This window comes from Notothenia coriiceps, unplaced genomic scaffold (genome assembly GCF_000735185.1).
Source record: "Notothenia coriiceps isolate Sejong01 unplaced genomic scaffold, NC01 NC01_scaffold00015794, whole genome shotgun sequence".
Lineage (NCBI taxonomy): Eukaryota > Metazoa > Chordata > Actinopteri > Perciformes > Nototheniidae > Notothenia > Notothenia coriiceps.
In genome coordinates, this window is record NW_011348495.1 from 1 (window position 1) to 5,560 (window position 5,560).

The window sequence follows — 5,560 nt, forward strand, 5'->3', positions numbered from 1 at the left end:
TGTGTCCCTTCTTCTTCATGTCCTCTTCTACACCAACATGTGTCCTTGTGTCCTCTCTTCTTCATGTCTCTTCTACATCAACATGTGTCCTCTCTTCTTCATGTCTCTTCTACATCAACATATGTCCCCTCTTCTTCATGTCTCTTCTACATCAACATGTGTCCCCTCTTCTTCATGTCTCTTCTACATCAACATGTGTCCCCTCTTCTTCATGTCTCTTCTACATCAACATGTGTCCCATCTGTGGAAAGAGACTCTGAAAGTTTCAGGAACAAAGATTCTCTCTCTTTTTGATCCATTTCTATAAAAACCTTTCTGAAAATGAGCTGATCAGATTTTGGCCACTTTATGATGTCATAACGATGTGTTGTCTTGTGTAACCATTAGCCAATCACCAACCAAGGTAACCCCCCCCCTTATCACCTGAATCTCCTCCTAGAGCACCATTGAGTTCTTTGTAACCAAATCTCTCTCAGAGGGGCGTGGGGAGGGGCTCCTTATTTTCATCTAAAGTAACAGACAGAGAATCAGCACTTTGGAAACAGGGCTGAAACAGAGGGGATTATGGGTAATGCTGCAATGATCTGTTGTTTTAGCCAATGAGAGACAGGTTCTGTATATATCTGAGACCTGTGATATATTGATGAAAGGAGAGTATAATAGGAGACCTTTTTAAAGTTATTTAGAAACCATCCTCATGAGCACTTCAGTAACTCTAAACACTGTGATGTCCCTAACATTTCCATCAGATACAACCACACAGGAACCCAATTCTTTGAAATCAAGAAGAGCCGTCCTCTGTGTGGGTAAGTGCACTGCAGCTTTAAAAAGGACATGCAATGACATTCAATTCAAACTAAAACCACAAAACAATCCATTTATCGCAATCTTAAAAAAATCAGACACATTTGGCCCTTACCCTCTTCCGTAGGTCTCAGCATATGCTGTGACTTAATGGTGTGAAAGTGGCTTAGTGTGTAGGGACTTGGACTTGGGAAACTAGGGTTGCTGGTTAAAGTGTGGATTTGATGGAGAGGTGCCAGTCACTGTCCTTGAGCAAGGCACCAAACCCCCAATAGTGAACATTAAATGTAGTCTATGGGATTAATAAAGTAAGTTGTAATCTTAAAAGTGCCAGAATTGTTTTTCAAATTGAACCAAATATAAATCAATGTTTCTGCAACATGGATATCAGCAGTTGGTAAAACCAAGTCATGTATGAAGTACCATCCAACTCAAAATGAAATGTATTTTGATCAAGTCCCTGACAGAGCGTATCTCTTTTCCCCCTCATCCTCCTATTGTTCATATTTTAAACTTCTCACTTGTTCTTCTCTTCCTATTCACCCTCCTGCCTCATCTTCCCTTTGCCTTTCCTCGATTCCTCCTCCTTCTTCCTCTTCCTCTTCCCCATTTCCTCCTCATCCTCCTCTTATTCCAGGTTAATGGAGACAGCAAGAGAGATGATCAGAGAGTCTTTGCCAATCAAATGTCTCGAGGCTGTCATCTTGGGAATGTATCCTTTCCTGCGCACACACACACACACACACACACACACACACACACACACACACCACTGGGCCAGAAGGTTATTTTGTTATTTGTGTGTGGGTGAAATCAATGGGACATGCTGCTCTAATGTCTTAATGCCCCCCTCCCCACCACCACCCTTTCCAGCTCGTACCGTGTTGCTTGGCAACAAGCCATCTTCAAAGTTGAACCCTCCACCCTACACCACACACACACACACACAAACGCACATACAATTGAGGAGCTTAGTATTACCCCTGAAGCTTAAATATTAGAGCAGCAATCTGTACTTTCTCAGATTCAACACTGAATTTACGGAAAACCTGCGATTGGGTTTTGACCAAACCGATTTAAGTGAAAATGAGAAAATGTGCCTGATTTTTCACAATTTTTAAATAATAGACAAAGCAAAAATAAATGTGTGTGGTGGAGAAACTCCCTTTGGTGAGAACACAGGGATTTTAGCCTTTGCAGACCATTTACATGCACTCAAACCTATTTAACACTACAGGAAAGGGAAAAAGCCGAATAGGGCTTCTTTAACTTGTCTTGCTGTAAAGCTTCAAAGGGAAAACATTTAATAATATCTTACCAAGTTGAAGAAAATTGAGATTTCCATTGCATTATAATCACAGTATCATTGGGATATTAAGCTCCATCCAAATATAATATGCCTCACGACAGGATGTGAAGGAGCTGACATGTGGTGCGTGGCACAGACTGTTTGGTGTTAGTTTTCTGAGGATTTTGGCATGTCGACCTGGAAACATTTCCCTGTGCTTCTGTGAAGTGACGGTCCAGTTTCACATGTGCTAGTTTCACCGTGGCGTTTCTCCAGGGCTGTCAGGGTGGCAGCAGACCTGACAGTGACTCAAATTCAGACTGACTTTAGCCTGCAGATGAAAGGAGGAGACACGCAGGGAAATGGAGGAAGTGGCAAGAGACCAACAAAATTAAGTGCCACGGACATATGAGCCGGAACGGGAAAGAAAAAAACCGAGAATCTATCATTGAGAGTGTTTCCTTTTCACTTCCTGTCCTTTACACAACCTCATACTGTCATATCAGCACGGCACAGTGTCACCTTTCACCAGGCTCTGAGGTCATGCACTGAAAAAGAAGCTTCTAGGCCCCAGTGAGAATTGAACTCACGACCCCTGGTTTACAAGACCAGTGCTCTAACCACTGAGCTATGGGGCCTCACCTGGTACCTGACTTCAATAACCAACCTTTGAAATGCTTAAAACAGGAGAGGACACGCCCTGTTTGCATACCAGGTATTGTTTAAATAGTGACAGAGAAACCTAACCAGTTGGCTCTGTCAGTGACTTAATGTCTGCATATCCTTCACTGAGCTACAGAGTCAGTTTAAAAAACTCAAAAACGTGCAATCACATTTTAAATAGGGTGGAAAATAACACGTCTGCTGCCTGTCGGGACATCTTGGTATAGAAAAGTAGATCAACTGAAATATTTTTGAGTGACAGCGTCTTGAATTCCTTTTCCACAGATTCACTTAAACAATGCATGTTCTTATCCATATCATTTTGGATTTGTTTGAAAGTAATAAAGAGATATAGGGGGAAGAAAGTTTTAGAAAGCAGCGATGGAAGGAAGAGGGATGAATAGTAACAGTTGTTGTTGCTCGTGGCAGTTGGAGCTGTCTTCCCTTTCCTTCCCTGCTGACACTGATCTGAATTCTCCAGGATATTCAGGGCTTCTCAGCTTTTTGTGGTGGGGTTTTGTGTGTTCACTGTGTGTGTTTGACTCTGTGTCTCATTGTGTTAACTCATCAGTGAGCGGGGTTTTGCATAAGGCTAGAAAACAAAGCAGGCTCAAGGGTTCAAACGTGCTGTGCGCTTTCAAGATAAAGCAACCTAATGACACGGAGTCAACAAGAGGACATAATATAAAGACGGCGTTTTTAGTTTACGACGAGAATTGAATTTGCTGGAAGTCTGGACTGTGTGGCAATACGTATGTGGACGACAGGACTGTTTGGCTGTTCTGATGGTTGCCATCTTAGTTTTTAACTTTCTCTGTATTTTAATTTTGAAGACGGTCGAGCAAGCAAAGGCAGAACAAGATTTTGTTTGTAGGGGAACAAAATGTTACAATTAACATCCATGAATTAAAAGGACACTTTGAAAGAGATAAATATATAAGACGATGAACCAGACAACACACAGAGAGGACAACGCTGTAGCGGCGACCTGTCAATCACAATGTAGCCCCGCCCCAAAGTAAACCCTGTCTATTTAACTCTAAATTGTACCATCAATTACAAACTTAACTTCATGCATGTTGAAAAATACTTGACATTTGTAATTGAGTCTATACTCTTATGTTGAGTTAAATAAAGTAAGAAGTCGGGTCATTTTTTCAAAGACTTCTATTCCTCAACCTCCTACGTCAAATTCCTCGTACGTGTCAACCTACCTGGTAAAAAACCCATTCTGATTCAATCAAAAAAATGTTGCAACCAGTGGAATTTCTCCTGCTGGTCGTTTGAAGTAATGCACCTTAAATGCACTTCAACTTTGGCTTCACTTGACTTGATCTTAAAAAAACTGTTGGATAGGATGCAGTCACCTTTGCTCATAAATCACACTATGTATTGCCTAAAACATCTTTGTGCACTGAAGCATTATGATGTCGTTTGATTGGAAATCGGTCACAAGAACAGTCCCTTATTTTTGGCCACATTCCACAACCATTCCCCAAGCTGCTGGAGAAGAAACAGCCTGCAGTTTGCAAAAAGCACATGACTCTTAGTAAAAGGCTCCATACATAAAGAGGATTCTATGTCTATTCCAGTATTTTCTTATCGGGATCTTGCTGCTTTTGAGGAGGGGAATATAGAGAGAAGCGTAGAGGGCGACCAAGAGAGAAAGAGCCGGTGATATGTGGAAAGAAAAAGGATTAGAGGAACAGAGGGAGAGTGAATTCAAAAAGCTTTTGGATTAGCTCTGCATTTTATCCACAGATCAGGTTCCTCACTTACCTCTGCCTGTCAAATCTAGAACCGTGAAATGTGGTATTCAAAGGATAAGAGAGTATTAACAAAGCCTGTCAGGATGGGAGACACGTCTTCATTAGCTACCGTCCTCCATGAAAGGAAGTGTTTGTTTAATGAAGTGTTTATTAGAGAGGAACGGGAGGTATTGTTTGTGTTAATGAACTGTCTTTGTGTTTCTGTTACTCCTCTGAAACATAAACATAAACATCCGGACATGTTTATCGTTGTTTATAGCAGATAGACGTATTGCTTTAGCCGTTGGTACGTCCTTATTTATCCTTTCATATTATAATCAATCTTTTGTTGCTATCTGAAATGATAATCCATACTCTGTTCTGCATCAAGACACACAGTCGTGTTAATACACTTTGGCGCGTATGTGTGTGTGTGTGTGTGTTTGTATCCTTGTGGGGACCTAAATCTGTTTACACAGTCACGTGTGGGGACTGGCTTCCCTTATGGGGACAAAATGGAGGTCCCCATAAGGGGAATCAGTAATTTTAGGGTGAAGACTTGGTTAGGGTTAGGGTTAGGCATATGTTGGTTATGGTTAAGGTTAGGATAAGTTTCCAGGAAATGCATGTAAGTCAAGGTAATGTCCCCTGAAGTAATGTATACATGGTATGTGTGTGTGTGTGTGTGTGTGCGTGCGTGCGTGTGTGTGTGTGCGTGCGTGTGTGTGTGCGTGCGTGCGTGCGTGTGTGTGTGTGTGCGTGTGTGTGCGTGCGCGTGTGTGTGTGCGTGCGTGTGTGTGTGCGTGCGTGTGTGTGTGTGCGTGCGTGTGCGTGTGTGTGTGTGTGTGATCAGTGGTCTCGTTATGTTGATGTTCCTTAGTGAATATTTAATGAGAACAGAGCAGTGCTGTTGCTTTGGGGCTGAGGTAACAGGCGGGCCACCGTGGATTGAACAGAGCAGATGGTTGGCTGCCGGCCGACAAAGATATTGTCCAGATCTCTGTTGTTTGGGTGTGTGTGTGTGTGTGTGTGTGTGTGTGTGTGTGTGTGTGTGTGT

General features: G+C 42.3%; 1 non-coding gene across 1 annotated transcript; it reads right to left on the bottom strand.

Annotated features, from left to right (window-relative positions):
• Positions 1 to 2,657: 2,657 nt before the first annotated feature.
• On the bottom strand, positions 2,658 to 2,730 carry trnat-ugu (transfer RNA threonine (anticodon UGU)). The gene has a single exon. It is a non-coding gene; the product is annotated as a tRNA-Thr (tRNA).
• Between the last annotated feature and the right edge of the window lie 2,830 nt (positions 2,731 to 5,560).